Here is a 17,389-nt window from a genome sequence, read left to right on the forward strand (position 1 = left end):
CAGCGATAGAAGGACACAAACAGCTGTTTGGACAGGTCAAACTTGCTCAGCATCTTTAAGAAGTAAAGCCGCTTCTGTGCCATCTTCACCAGAGAATTTGTGTTAACAAACCATGTGAGGTCCTGGGAGATATATGTGCCAAGGAGTTTAAAGCTAGGCACTCTCACCACTATGTCTGTTCTGATGTATAGAGGAGCAGGTTCCTCTTCCTGCCTGCTGAAGCTGATAATCTGCTCCTTTGTTTTGGAGGTGTTGAGTGCCAAGTTGTTAATGAAGCACCATTCAGACAGTTTGCTGACCCCATCCCTATATGCAAACTGATCACCGTTATGTAGTATAGTATGTGCAGTTTACATTTCTTTCTGTAAATCCTATTTATAACACAAATGGCTTGGTTTTAAGGACTTCTGCATGTTAATAGATATAGCTTATCTACTGTATATATAGCATACAGGGCTCGGTACTTGGAGCTTTGCTATTTTCTCTTTACATGCTTTGCTTGGGAACTATCATTAAAAAAACATAACATTAATTTTCACTCGTATGCAGATGATATACCCAGCTATACCTTTCTTTTAGACCAAATGACGTTTCTCAAACGCTACCCTTAATTAATTATGTCAATGAGTTAAATGAGCGGATGGATGAGAACTACAGTATTTGTCTCTGAATACAAAAAAGCAAAAATATTACTTATTGGTCAAAATGATGCAGATCACTGGAATATTCTGTTTACTTACTAAACCTGTTGGACTATCAATTATCCATTTAACTGAATCAGCACAAAACTTAGGCATTATCTTTGACCCCAGCAATTAAAACACACATTAAAAACTATCTGAACCATGTTTTTTTCTATCTTAAAAATGCTGGCAAATTAAGATTGCTTCTGACACATTAATATGTACAGTAATTTCCAGTAGGATTGACTAAAATAATGTCTTTTTTACAGAATTTAAGAAAGTTTCTTTATGCAACGTTCCATTAATTCAAAATACTGCTGCAAGAATCATTACAATGACTAGAATGTACAAACATATAACTTTGATTCTTAAATTTTTACATTGGCTTCAAGTTAAACTTAGAGCCGATTCCAAAATCCTCTCATCTTAAAAGCCTTAAATGACCAAGGCCCTACTAACTTTTCTGAACTTATCATTTCTTACAAACCAGAGCATGCATTAAGATATCAAGATGCCAGACTTCAAAAGGTTCCAAGGATTAATAAAATAACATTGGGAGGTTGGTAGATTTTAGTTACAAGGCCCCAAAGCTGTTGAATGATCTACTTGCATTTACCATATAAGAGATGCCCCTTCAGTTTAGCATACCCTGACTAGAGCTGCTAACTAGCTATGCATAATGTTCTGTTTGTTAGTCATCGATATATAAATATTCTTTTTCTGTTCTTGGTATCCTGATGTGGCTCTTACTCCAACTTCTCTATGTTCAAACTGCTTTTTTGCCAATGAAAAAGTCATGTGAGATACTATGAGCCATGGAATCAATGGATAGAAAGATTATGATGTCAGATTGGATGGTCCAACCTTGGCATTATTATGGAATGCCCAGGAGGAGTTGGGTGGCCAGTTGGTTCTTGGTCTCTAGAACTGTGTCTGACTTTGTCTGTAACATTCTGTTATAATTGACTGAACCCCCCAAGGTTTATTTTTTCAAGGGATGCTACCGACCGGTTTTTGTTTTCCTCTCCTCCGTTGTCTACTGGCCATAGTTTAACAATTAATTAATGGACAGATATTTTTAAATTCCTTTTATGTTAATCAGTTTCAAACTACTTTGTTTTCCTGTCTTCTTAAACAATTCTGAATACTTCTATGTACACATTATGTAGTCAGTAATTTGTAAAATTTGTATTTGCATTTTACTTGGGAACTTGCAGCAGCATTCTTTGCCTGCGCTCAGTAAAGTCACAATAGAGGGTCTGCCACTGGAGGTCTGCAGCCACACATTTCTCCAGTGAAAACACATTAATAAAAATAAACTTAATTGAATTCTTGTTCATCATGTTACTGGAGAATGGCGATGTAAATTAAGTTTCCAAGCAGTAAGAATTTAATTGTTCTTTGTATACATTACAGTATTATTATTACTGCTATTACTAAATTATTACTTTAGTTATTTTCTAGTACTGCCATGTGCTGCAGTCTAGAATCCTGAAATCTGGCTTTGCCATATGGGTTTATGCATGTCCATGAGAAAGACCTGCTGTTTGTGCACCATGGTACATGCTTTCTGATCACTCTTCTCCATATTGGAGCTGTGATGAAGGTTTATGGAGAAAGTCAAACAGAAAGGCATTATAAACATCCATCCATCCATCCATTTTCCAACCCGCTGAATCCGAACACAGGGTCACGGGGGTCTGCTGGAGCCAATCCCAGCCAACACAGGGCACAAGGCAGGAACCAATCCCAGGCAGGGTGCCAACCCACCGCAGCATTATCAACATGAGGTTTAATTTATTTAAAAAAAAACAAAACTTCAAGATATTCCCTGTAGAAAATGTAGATTATGTGTTCCCACTGTAGGGTAGAGGGGTCATCTTTGAAATCACCAAAGTAGATCACCTCGGAAATATAACCTGCATGCTTAAATGTTATATAACAATATGGATGCAACAAGATCTAGGGGAATTCACCATTTTTATTCAATAATAGTAATTTGAGAAAACTGAACTAATCTGGAGTATATTTCCTCAGTTAATGTTATATAATGTTTTACAGTGATCATTTTTATTTTGTGTGTTTTTCCAAATTTGTTTATATTCTTAATATAAACAAATATATTCTTAATTACCATACCTTTACCTAAGTTTGTATGTTGTTTTTCTATAATAAAAAATGGTATTGAACTGGAAGTAAAACATGTTTTCTTCCTTCATTTTAGCATTTGATGCCTTTGTTAGAGAAGGCAAGGTCAGGCTGGCATACTGGCTGGGATGAATGGTGGTTTCTTACCTGGCCAGTGAGCTTTTATAGAGTAAGAAAAGTGGGAGACGTCCTCCCGGAGATGTGAATTCCCCCTGAGAGGCAACATCCCTATTGTGGAGTTCTTTTTTGTGCGCCCCACAGGGTAACATAGGAAATGTAGTCTCAATGGGTAACCCTGTTATGAACATGGGTGCAGCCAAAGGAGCTATCAAAAGGAAGTACTTCTTGATAATGAGGTTGCACCAGAAGCAGCACTAAAGAAATGCCTTCTTCTTCATTAAAAAAAAACATACAGTTGATAGAGTCCTACAAAACCACTTCTGCCTCTGGACCACACCCTCCAACTCTCTGGACCACGCCCTCCAACTTACCTCACTTCCACCTAATCCCAATGGACCCTCCTCTACCTGCCCCCTGCATATAAAGCCAATTATTTTCCTCTCACAGTCAGTGGAAATCTGGACTCAGCTTTTATAGACTACTCTCTGATCTGATCTGATCTGATGCTTATTAGGAAAGAACCTGTTGTTAATATACGGGGTGGATCCCCAAACCTTTTTCTGTGTATCTTTGTGCTTTTTTTACAGTGGCATAGTCTGAAGGCGGAAACTAGAACCCGGTTGGTGTTTAGGCGTTTTTCCTTCCTGCGATCTGCAGAGGTGGAAGAAGATATATTAGTATCCTTTGTCACTCTCTGAGTCAGCTCTTTACCCTTAGTTGAGCCCCTTGACTGTTTCCCATGCACACGTGTGTGACTATATATATATATATAGTAAGAGATCAGCCTCGGCACAGACACGGACTCCAGATGTACAAAAACACGCACTGTTTATTATAAACACCACACACAATATCGTGCACAATCCACAAACCCAGTCCTTTTCTCTATTCTTCAGCTGCCTCCACTCCTACCTAGCAAGTTCTGTCTTCCTCCTCCCGACTCCGGCTCCTCGAATGGAGTGAGGCAGCCCCTTTTATCATGCCCTGGTTGAGCTCCAGGTGCTTGGTGGTGTGGCGGAAGTGCTGCCCAGTTCCTGGAGCGGCAGCAGTTTCTAGTGTGGCGGATGTGGTGTCCTCCAGGACTCTAGGACCGTCCAGGCACCCCCTGGTGGTGGCCACAGGTCCTCACAGGGTTGAGCTCCCCAGCTCCGTATCCGTGGCCCCTGATGAAATCCAGGGGGGCTGCCCTCTTCTGCCCAGGAAAGATATTGCCCCTCTCCTGGTCTGTCCTTGCTCCAGGCATCCTGGTAGGGCAAGGTCCCTGGTCGTCTGCCACAATATATATATATATATATATATATATATATATATATATATATATATATATATATATATATTTTAGTTTTGAGAGATTGTTTAGGTGCAAGAGACTAAAAATTTCCAAAAAAGGGGAACACCTACTGCCAAACAGTATAACTTTGCAGTGCTATAGGATATGACATTTAAACTTGGTACAATGATAGCTGAAGATTGGGGCACATCAGAAAACGGATTCCAGAGTTGTGCATCATAAAATGGCTTGTTTGTGTACTGTGAAAGCTGTTTGTTGGAGAGAAATTTCTAAATGCATAATTTTTTTGTGTTTTCTTCAAATACTTTCTTTTAAAAATATGGAGTGTTATACTCACTACACTTCTGTCATTTGCAGCTTCTTTAGTAATTAAGCAGAATAATAGCCATTTATTTTTAGGTATATAATTTAGGCGCTATAACGCCAAAAAACACCTTAGGGAATAAGTGGCAAAAGCCTGAAGCACATGCATGGGCATTTTAACATTGGCTGTCCGGAAACACATTAAATAATAAAATTTCAAAGCAAGCTTTACAGAAGTAATACTGCTTAAGCTACCTAACTCTAAAAAATGCTGAAAACTGTGTTAAAGAAATTGAAAATCATATTATATTTAATATCAGGGTGGGGATTCTCTACAGAATTTTCTACAGAGACAGTATATCTGTTCACATTGTTCTTACTTTATTAATGACTGCTTCAGGTATCATGGCCAAGTATTAGCACATGTACTGTACTGCCAACTCGCAAGTGCCCCCTAATCATAAGCACACGGTATCCAGCTTCCAGGCAGTAGTCTGTCTTCCACCTAAATAATCTTATCATAGGTTTCTCTCTGATTGAGCTGCTGACTCATTCTTGCCCTTAAAAAGAACTAGGTGCAATGAGTCATGGCTTTCTCTTGAGGCAAAAACTAGACACAAGGAGGTCAATTCCAGTTCATTACAAAATACATAAGAGAGAGAGGCTTGTACAGTGTGCTATAAGACTCCAGTACAGACGTCACCCCACTACCTGTAGTGTTCCTTATTTTCTTGATTTACAGGACTCCTTTACCTTATTTGCAAACTGCTTTATTTAAAAAACCCTTGTAAGGTGAAATCTAAGAACTCAAGCATGTATGATTATTATTATTATTAAAAGTTAATAATAATAACTTTTATTTACATAGCATCCAATGACCATGCATTTTGTTGGGGAATATTATTTGCAGTCCTGAGCCCAAAAGTGACACCTTTAGTTAGTACTCAATAAAATACAAATACAATTACTACAATAATCAATAACAATATATCTACTAGCTTGTACATAGTGTAAAAGCTAGCCCGGCCACAGACAGACACGACAACGCAGTGTCCACCACACACACACGTTTACTTTACACAAATATATAGAACTATTTACAGTTCACAGTCCTTGGTTTTCTCTCAGCTGCCTCCACTCCTGCCACGCAAGCTCCGTCCTTCTTCCACCTGACTCCGGCTCCCTGATTGGAGTGAGGAGGTCCCTTTTATCTTGTCCCGGATGGACTCCAGGTGCCTGACGATGTACTTCCAGCAGCACTCCCCAGTGTGGTGGAAGTGCTGCCCTTGCACTCGGAAGTACTCCGGGCAAACACCATCCCTGGTCTGTCAGCACTTCCTGGTGTCCCGGAAGTGCTGTCTACCAGGGAGCAAGGACCGGCCGAGTGCCCAGGAAAAAGAAGTGCCGCTCTCCCGGTTCCTCCTTCCTCCAGGCATCCCGGCGGGGCAGGGTTCCTGGCCATCTATCACAATAGCTATTATATACATCTATACCAACACTCACAAACAGAACTATAGCGCTCATCAAAATGTTCATAGCATATACATTCAGTAAAACGTTAGATATTGCAAAAATGCATCTATTTTTCATTTACTGTTATGTAACAAGACCTTAAGAAACACTTCATTGGGTCTTCATAACACTTACAAAGCATCAGTAAAGTGTTTACTCATCTCTGCAATGTGACCTACTAACAGAACTTCAATTTGGAGTGATCTGAGGTGGCTTAACTGAGACATATTTCTCTGATATTACATATTTAATATAAGAGCTGTGAATCCTTCATTTAACAAGTCCTTTTACCATCATGTCAATATGCCACACTACACAGACATGAATAACCCATCTACTGATATTTTATGTGTTATAAAGACCAAAAGAAGCCTTTGTTAAAGTATTGTTACATAAGGGTAAATGAGTAACAAATGCATTTATACAGTACCCAAACTAAAAGTGTTACCATAAATTTATTTAGAAAGACCAGGAATAATAAAATCAATTAAATAATGTCATCAACATCATACACACTGCACACCTGCACACATTGACTTCTAGTGTAAAATCAAAGTAAAGTGACGGTAGTGGTGGTGTAAGAAGTCACTGTGGTCTAAGCAATGATGGAAGTGAGTCAAAGGGTGTCAGAACACGAATGCCTGACAATGCAGTTGTAATGTGACAAGACCATGTTACAAGTATTTCATCTTAAGTAAATATGAAACTGTTTATAGATGTTTGTGCTTGGTTTAACAGTTTATTTTAACTTACCTGTTTACTTGAAGCAGTTGCAGTGGAGGAAAGCCATAAGAGATGACAATGTGTCTGCATGGAGTGGTGCTCCAAGCAGCAGGGACATACTGTATATATAAGTTTGGATGGTCGCCGAGTTTTGCACATGCACAATGATGGTGGAAGCAATTTCTGTGGAGTTACGTTGTAGCTGCAGGGAGAAAGAGAACAGCACAAAGCTGCAATCATGTTGTACCCACAATAGAAACATAACACCTGTGTCACATCTTTCTCATGCTGTTCTTCATTCATATGCTTAATCATGTCCAGTTTTGCAGTCTATACAATATTTCATGTTTTACAAGCTCTTTTAAGTTCATATTGAAAATGTTCTTTGTTCTGGGGGTCACAATATACCAGATAAATTAAGAACTTTATGGCGACTCTTCAAATGAGAAGATGATCACTAGGTGGGTATCAGTGTTCATTACTTCTCATAATTGTGAAGGAGATAACTTGAATCTTGAAAAGGGGTACTAAATGAAATGTTGGTAACTTACTGAATGACTTTACATTTTCTTAAGTTTCGATTCCGAGCCAGGCATTCTAAAGGCCATATCTTGTAAGTCGTACTACTTGTGTAACATAATTTTGGTGTACCCCAGTCCTTCAAAATACTTATTTACTTTTGCTGTAGATGGCTATATTGGACAGTTCTCTGTTATAATTATCAGTTTCTGGAGTTAAAATGACCACCCTTTTCCTTTGCCTTTCTAATCTCTAGGATTGATATCACTAGCACATATCTTGTTTGGTACCACAGATTATGGCAGGATGTCATCTTTTTCTGGCAAGAGCTCCTATATCTGTATTGTACCTCAAACTTCTTTCCTTGAAGCAGTAGTACTGTAATCCAGTGCTCTTCATCATCTACTTCTGGAAGCATCTCCTCTTGTCAAAATGAAATGGTTTATGTCAAATTTCTACATGGTTAAATTATGTTAAATGACAAAATAAGCATATCAAATTAGTATAAAAGGGGATTTTCATATATTTTCTAGTCTGAGAATGAAGCTTTGATCTTAAGGTAACATTTATACAGCATTACAGATTCAGAGCATCTCTGTGATCTGATTAAATCAACACCATGAAACAACTGGTTTGTCACATCACAGCTAAATATTTTGAAAATGCATGTTTGGCACTGAGCGTCGCTGGGGTCACAGTGACACCACCATCTTGTAACACTTCAGGTTCTTTCATGAGCTGTATTGAGTGCTTTGTGTGACTAATTAACATGTCCATGCTATGTTGGCATGGATTTTCTTCAGGGGAAATATTCTGGTAACAGTTTCAAAAGCTTCTTAACATTGTTCTAATGTGACAGTGTGTAATTTTATTTGTGTCTTAGTATCTTACTTGTGATTAGTATGATTCTTGTTCTAAGGAGAGTTAATTTTTAATGGGGCTTTCAACTTACTACAGTAATGTTTAACATTTTATGTTCTACCAAATGAATGCCTATTTTAGTTAGATACAGTATGTAGGTCTTACCTGTGTGGTTGACCATATACTGTACTCTCCAAGGCTGTTACACATATGATAGTGATGTAGAATTCTAAAGATTCTTCACAGTGGTACAGTGATAAGCACTTCTACCTTACTGCCATCTCTCAGCTCTATGAATCAGGTTCCACTTTTTATGGATATAATGCCTATATACAATATATAGATCAGCTCAAAAGTTTGGATACACCTTGGCAAATGACATATTTTTTGACATTGGGTGTAAACAATAGAAAATACAATTTTAACTGCAATCAACCTTAAACAAAGGCATTTTTATGAAAATGTTAATGCATGGTTACAATTAATTTAATGAAATAAAAAATATGGCATTTGCAAATGGTTTAATCTTGTCTGGCTTAACTCATCAGGTGCCAAGAACTATCGATAGGAATTGCCAGTTGATGACAATTCCAGTCTAATAAACTCTTTGACTCTTCAAACATTGTACAACACTCAACAACTAAACAAATGACTGAGGATCTGAAAATTAAAGTAATCAATGCGTACAAAGTAAGGGGAAAGCTTTAAAATGATATCAAAGCACTTCCATCTAACAATATCCATATTATTGAGAATATTATTGAGAAATGACAGATAAGGGGAGCCATGCAGGTCAGGGCAAGACCAAGAAAACTTTCAGATAAAATAGCACAACAAAACCTGAATATGACTGCAGGGGACATGTTCGCAGATTTAGCTGATAAAAAGAGTGGTGATGCACTGCTCTACTGTGGATTGATACTTGCACATGCATGGCCTTCATGGAATGACCATCAGAAGATAACCTTGTCAATGTTATTTTACATACAGTTGTGAAGACAGAAGCATTTTGAAATCAAGATCAAACTCTTTGGTCACAATTACAACTGGTTTGCTTGGAGAAAAAAGGAGCACCATTTGAAGAAAAGAAAACCTTGCCAACTTTTAAGTAGTGTATGGGGTGGATCTATTATATTTTGGGGTTGTGTGGTTTGTTGTGGCATGGGAAACATTGTGCAAGTACAGGGAAGAATGGATTCCACTATATATTAACAAATCCTCAAGTAAAATGTCAGACAGTCAGCCAGGAAAGTGAAGCTAGAAAAATTCTACAACAAAACAATGATTCAAATCTACTATGAAATTAGGCTGTAGTACTCTCAAGCCTGGTCTCAAGACATTTTTTCTCAGGCTTATCTTGGTCTTGGGGGTATTCATACTCTGACACTTTTGCCACTGTGCACTAGTCACATCTGTGTCAAGTTTCCACTGTTACACCTTTGAGCTCATTATAATTAATTTCTTTGTGCACCTTCCTTGCAGTTATTCTTCTTGTTACTGGGTAGAATCAATTTTGCGAATAGCAGAAGTGGGGGAGCCAGAGGAATTGTGAAAAATGTAGGAACATTTTTAGTGTGCTGGGGACATGAAGGAGTAGTAGAGAAGGTAACTGTGCAGGTTGTAATAAATGGAGGTTGTGTGTTCTAGAAAGTTAATATAGAGACACTGATGTCAAGGAATGGTAGACACATTGAATTTCAACCAATGATGGAAACTTGCAAAGGATGCTTTCTGTATCATTTATAAAGTTTGGTTTCTGGTAAGTACAATGTCACAATACAGATATTGCTTTGTGTTAAATGTTGCTGCTTGTACTGTATATCACTGTAAGCCTCTTCTTCCTTTAGCCAATTGAAAAAAGCAATAATTTGCATAATCAGTCATGTAATATTGCTGTTATTCATACAGTAAAACATGATTATCAATATTTATCCCACAACTCATAGGTATGAAACATTTTGAAAATGCTTCACTTCTAATTCACCATAGCAGGAACCAATGTTATTGTTTATTTTAGATTAAATACTAACACTCTAATAAACTTGATCTCCATCAATGTGCAAATGTAAATATATATGGCACAGTTCCCTGACACCAGCTCAAAACAGGATCAAATGGCAGCAGTGGAGTACAACTTTCGGTAAAACATGACATGATGTGTATACTAAATAAGCCAATAATTCTGAAGAGTAATGTTATTTATTAAGTCAGAAATTCAAAAAATGAGAAGCAATAGATACAGAGACAAAATCCAAAAATGCAAATCCATAAAACAAGAAAAACAACAAACAAGAAATCCAAACAAGAACAAAATCAGTGAAAATGTAAGAACATCCTGACATTTTCAAATCCACTTTGAGCAATACAGGTTCACAGGGAACTGCAGCCTAAACCAGCAGCACTGGGCGCAAGCCAGGAAACAACACACGTCCATCAAAGGGCCCACTCACACACATCCTCACACTCGCACTGGAAAGTAGTTATATGATACTCAGAATATCCAAAAACAAAGCCAGAAGTCAAAAACATTGGACCTTAGAAAAAAATAATAGCAAAAAACACTAAGCAAATAATAGCTCTAGATGAGCCAGTGCTACTGTATGTAATTACAAGTAAAGCTTCAGTAAAACACTATCCAAGTTCCCCTGTCCTCCATCATCATGTGAATGCTGCACAGTAAAAGGTACAATAGAAACATACCCAGATAAGAAGGACCCAGAGCAAATGATGTGCAAACACAAGAACTATTAGCAGAAACCCAGCCAATCCCAGTCATCCAGTCATAAAAGCAGAGCTGAGGACAGAGTCCAGGGTGTCCCTGAAAACAGTCAGCCTGACCTTGACTTATAACATGCTTCACCATTTTTTTTAAATGATGGCATTATTCTTCTATATAGCTTTTTAAGCTGACTTGACTGTTTCTGATTTGAACTGATTACTTTGGTTAGACTTATAGTAGAAATGATTAGTGTAAACGGACACAAACCATTTTCAGGTTGTGCTTAGCAAGACAAAATTATCAAGAAACATTGGTTTCATGAAATAAATTATGCTGCATCCATCAAAACATTTGTGCCTGTATTCCTAAAATGAGTCTTTGTATTTAGACAACTATTTCTTTTAAGGATTTCATTTAATTTTCATCCTTAGTAAGAAATAGATAGCTACAATTATACTCTGAGCAGCTTTTAACTCTCTGTGTATTCACAAAACACTTTCTTGAAATATTTATTCTTTATCAAAGTACTGAGCTTATCACTAGATGTTTGTAATCATTCTTATTATATATAATAATATCCCGTTTTCTTCTGTAGAAAGCAAACAATACAGAAGAGCTACTTATTTAAATGTAATGTTGTGCCTGAAAATCTAAGGAATAACGTTTTTAAATTATTTTTAGAAGACTCAGAGTATTTAACCTCATAATGTACCTGAGTTGTCCTGTAATGACTGTACAGTATGTGTAAAAGAAATATGAAAAGTAGCAATTATTTCCATTAATTTTTAGGTAATCACACTGAATCCATTTGACGATACAATTATTGCAAGACTCAGTTAAAAATAATCCCATTTTCTGGCAAAAATAGTAAACATTGCTGTAACCCTGAAGATATGCTTTGCCAGGTCTATGTACACATAACTTTTTAACTGTTTCTTCTGCCTAACCTCTTTTTTCTTGTGTATTAATTCTATCTCTGAACTCCCTGATTGATCGGTCACTTTAAGATCAGCTCTTCCTAGCTTGGGCTCTGTTCCAGTGGCTGAACGCAGTCTTGGAGTAGAAGCTCTTTACATCAAGGGAATGTTGGAACGATGGCTATTCATTAGGACGGTGCCCATAATGGCCATGCGCTACCTTATGAAGTTACCAAGAACATGGCAAAGTGTTTACCATCTAATGTGAGGAGTTGAAAAAAACTAAACATCATGAATACCGACAATAAACCACGTGGAAAAAAACAAACAAATGTACTCCACTACACTTAGAGGCCCCTGCCTGATACCTGGATCAAGAAAAACAGCAGGCCACACAACACTCTTTTTAATGACTTAATGCTGAACTGCTGTTGAAATTGCATTGTCTATGCCAAAATAAATTAGAACTCTAAACAACTACAGTAGTAAACAGTCATCTAAATATTGCTTTTTCATGCAATAAGCTTATAAATGAGGTCAGGTAACCTTTTTAACCTTTTTTTAAGCTTTTGCCCAAATAGAATCAAGAGAGCTTTATGTCACACCATAATATTAGAGCACTTCTTCACTCAGAGCTTTGCAAAAGATTTAGTAATGTATGGGCAAGCTAACCATGATATCAAATGACAGTTTCAATGAAAGAACACTAAATAAATAAGCTTGTAAAATCAAGAAACTAAACATGAGGAAAATTAAAACAACCTTGTAGTAGTAGTACTATTACCAGTTGTACAGAGTACAGTGAAGTTACAGTATATATGTACCAGTAACAGCACACTGCACTGTGCAGTGAATACACTTGACTTGACCATTCATAGTTTTCATATTCTATCTCTGTACGTTTAGCACTCATTTGCTCAGAGGTTGATGTGCTTGCTGCTTCTTGAGCAGTTCTTCTTTTCTCCACCCTAACGGCCCGCTTCTTCTCTTCTTTTGTCGGCATTTTTTTGCGCTAAAACTGATTAAGTCAGTGTTTGTGTTGCAATTACCTAGTAAGTTTTCTTTAACTTTTCACTTAAGCTGGCACTTAAGTCTTCAATCTGCCTCAAGAATAATTTAAAATATGAAGAGGTAGGGGAAGTGACGGCGAAGGTGGTAGGGATGAGAACAGCACCCATACACATGCGCCACATGACCACCCTCCTTACCACTGCAATTGAGTTGATTCTGCAATAAAATAAAAATAAAAAGAGGAATAACCTTGGAGGTCAATCATCACCCCAACAGCGGATAATAGACATCACGTAGTATATGTGTACCAAATTTCAGGTCAATAGGTGAAACAGTTTGCAAGCTACTGGTGATTTAAAATCCTGGACAAACAAACGAACAGCCATGGTAGCGTATCATTCATATATATATATATATTTATTTACTAGACATTAAGCCCGTTACAATAACGGGCGCTAGAACAGTAGTCCATAAACATTAGTAGGAACAGTCTATATTAAATGGCAAGGGACCTTTTACCTCATTAAATTTTTCCAATAAAATGCCTGTAATTTTCTCTGACAGTAATACTGGCTTTGTTGTCCGTAATATGCGTTTAATTTTCTGTCACAACAGTGGGCATTCAGCAGATTCTCCCCAGCAACTGATGTAATGTGCGCGAAAATAAATCTACTTTTAAAAGTCATCGTATTGTAATATCATGAAAATTCGTATATTTAGGAAAACCCCTTCAATGACTGAAACTTTACACTTCACTGGGCCAAGCTTCTTAATCGCAAATCTGACATCCTCAGAGTGAACACTTGCACAACAATGGGAAGCTGGTCTCCGCGTCTCAGTCCCCGATTGGATTTTTCGTGTTTTATGTTTTAGGTCTTACCTCATTTACGGAAATCCGATTGGATCTGCCACGCTATATTTTATAGGTCCCGCCCTCTCTGTCTTGTGTTACGCGTCAGGCGGCCTTTGAAGCATCTGCTTTGAAGCATCGTACCGTGCCCCGTGCATGCACACTTCACCAGAAGACACACACACACACACGGACACTGGACGCACACAGGGGTTTTATTAAAGAGGATATTATTTATACAATACATTTTATTCAAAATACATTTTATTTATATAGCACCTTTCCAATGTTTAACTCTTGTCAAGTGCTGAGCCATAAACCTTCATAACCTGGACATATACTTTGTTTTTCATGTCTGTCTTGTGTCTCAACTTCCATATGGCTATATTATCCATTACCTCATTTGTATAATCTGTGTGTTTATCAAGACATTATATTATAATTTTTCTAAAGTGCATGTGGTTCAGCTATCTTGCTATAATTTTAACAGCCACCAGTCCCACTCCACAAACAAAGTCATGGAAGATAAAGTGAGAGTCTTAGCAAATGTCTAAATATTTGTTGCCATTTTAAAAATGAAGCTAATAGGTAATACATTAATTGACATCATTTATCTTCTCCTCCTACATGAATGAGCAATTTAAAAAAAAAAAAAAACACTGATAGATTTGAATGCTACTATAATGAAAACTGTCCGTAATATTCTGTCCAAATCCTAAATGCCAACTTAGACTGACTATGCATTTATTGTACATTTGCAAAATTAACATTTGTAAAAGATCATTTATTTTAAAGCAATAAGATAAAATATTACATGAATAGACCTCTGACAATAATGATTAATAATAGCATTGCACAATTAGGAAAAAGTGGGTGTCTATATAAGCTAGCAGAACTGTTTAGAAGTGACTATTGTGGAAAAGATACAGGATTTTTATATATGCTATTATTGTAAAAGAAAACAGCAAGCAAATAGGAAGCATTTACTTTACTATCAACTATCAACTGAATGCTACAGTGCATCCGGAAAGTATTCATAGCGCATCACTTTTTCCACATTTTGTTATGTTACAGCCTTGTTCCAAAATGGATTAAATTCATTTTTTTCCTCAGAATTCTACACACAACACCCCATAATGACAACGTGAAAAAGATTTACTTGAGGTTTTTGCAAATTTATCCATCCATCCATCCATCCATCCATTGTCTCCCGCTTATCCGAGGTCGGGTCGCAGGGGCAGCAGCTTGAGCAGAGATGCCCAGACTTCCCTCTCCCCGGCCACTTCTCCTAGCTCTTCCGGGAGAATCCCAAGGCGTTCCTAGGCCAGTCGAGAGACATAGTCCCTCCAACGTGTCCTGGGTCTTCCCCGGGGCCTCCTCCCGGCTAGACGTGCCCGGAACACCTCACCAGGGAGGCGTCCAGGAGGCATCCTGATCAGATGCCCGAGCCACCTCATCTGACTCCTCTCAATGCGGAGGAGCAGCGGCTCTACTCTGAGCCCCTCCCGGATGACTGAGCTTCTCACCCTATCTTTAAGGGAAAGCCCAGACACCCTACGGAGGAAACTCATTTCAGCCGCTTGTATTCGCGATCTCGTTCTTTCGGTCACTACCCATAGCTCATGACCATAGGTGAGGGTAGGAACATAGATCGACTGGTAAATTGAGAGCTTCGCCTTGCGGCTCAGCTCCTTTTTCACCACGACAGACCGATGCAACGCCCGCATTACTGCGGATGCCGCACCGATCCGCCTGTCGATCTCACGCTCCATTCTTCCCTCACTCGTGAACAAGACCCCGAGATACTTGAACTCCTCCACTTGGGGCAGGATCTCGCTACCAACCCTGAGAGGGCACTCCACCCTTTTCCGGCTGAGGACCATGGTCTCGGATTTGGAGGTGCTTATTCTCATCCCACCGCTTCACACTCGGCTGCGAACCGATCCAGAGAGAGCTGAAGATCACGGCCTGATGAAGCAAACAGGACAACATCATCTGCAAAAAGCAGTGACCCAATCCTGAGCCCACCAAACCGGACCCCCTCAACGCCCTGGCTGCGCCTAGAAATTATGTCCATAAAAGTTATGAACAGAATCGGTGACAAAGGGCAGAAGAGAAAGCAGAGGAGGCTGAGGGTTGATCAGACATATCAACCCCATAGAGAAATAGGAAGAGATGATGATGAAGAAGAAAATTCTGATACTGTGGACTGAAATATATCTAGCAACAAAATGAAAACTAAGTTCCTAACATCAGTAGACAAAAAGAGCAAAACAAGGGTAAAATCAAACTGTCAATTTGATCCAAGCTCACCATCTTAAATAACAATCAGTGTCACAACGTCATGCGTCATGAGTTCAGCAGTTACTTGGATAGCAAACAGCACCATTGTCACAAACTATATGGCCAAGCACAAAGTGCTGGTGAAAAAAGCTGTTACCATGTCAGAGTGACTTTCCAGACATAACAATAAAATAACAAAAACTGCTAAAAATGAGTAATATAGGAAAAAAATGGAGAAAGTGCCCTTCCCAGTGGTTTAAATGAAGAATCATAACAGAAGTCAATACCTGCCCTTCTGAGTCCAACCTGAGCCTCAGACTTATTTATTTCCTCTTCCACAGTAACTTCTGGTCCTTTCAGGAATTTCAACCATGTCTGGAGCCAGCTATGACAACAATTCTACCTGACCGGTCCTGGTGTCCCTGTAGCTCTGTATCAAATTGGGGCATTTAAGGGCCAGGACTTTATTTCCTTAGCTGCTCACCTTTAACAGACACAGTTCAAAATTAATAAATCTAATGAACAGTTGGATAATTATTAAAGACATTAAAAAATGTCAAAGTATTTTATCATATAGGCATCATTTTATGTACTTAGTGGTGTAAGTTGCATGATGCATGCTTGCTAGGTTAGCTGTTGGTTCTAGACAAGCCCTCTGAGAGTATGTAAGTGAGGGTATGTGCGTAATATACCCATGATATACCTGCACTCTGTTCTTGTTTGCTCCTATCCTTTTGCCAACTGTTTTCATGTTAGGTACCAGAACCCTTAACTATGCCTTAGCCCATTACCAATATATGTTTGCAAATTAAGAACTGGCAGGTTAAATTACTTGCTCAGGAACGCACACTCTGAAAAATGAGATGTAAACCAACACATTTCTGATATATTGTGTAACTTCCTGACCAATACAATAACTTCCTTTTTATCTACATAACCTTCTATCATCACGTCCTCTTCTCCTTCAATCCAGATGTTAATCTATTGATTCCACTCCCTTTCCTTAGTTTTTGCCTTGTATCAATAAGAAATAAGAACATGCTTGACGAGAGCAGGCTATGTAGGTAAATGTATTTCACCGATTAATAATTTAAAGTATATATTGGAAAATATTGCTTTCAGATATACAGTACGCTTTAAAGTGTTAACACTACTAATTTTTCTTTGAACCTTGTACAGTAATTTGCATCTACGTCATCCATGACAAAAAAGCTTTCCAACAATTGGTTGAACAGTTTTCCAGTTATCCAGCAATGCTGTATATCTGCTTTTGAGAGACAGGGCCAACACTGGAAGAACTGAGGATGAAGCAAGACTCACACTCATTCACAGCCAGCCAATTCAGTATTACCAATCAACATAGTTTTTTTTCATAATATGAGTAGCACAAGAAAACTCAGGAGCATGAAGGTAAAAAATTCCACACAGGTGAGACTTGTACAGTATGCC

This window comes from Erpetoichthys calabaricus, chromosome 3 (genome assembly GCF_900747795.2).
Source record: "Erpetoichthys calabaricus chromosome 3, fErpCal1.3, whole genome shotgun sequence".
NCBI classification, from domain to species: domain Eukaryota; kingdom Metazoa; phylum Chordata; class Cladistia; order Polypteriformes; family Polypteridae; genus Erpetoichthys; species Erpetoichthys calabaricus.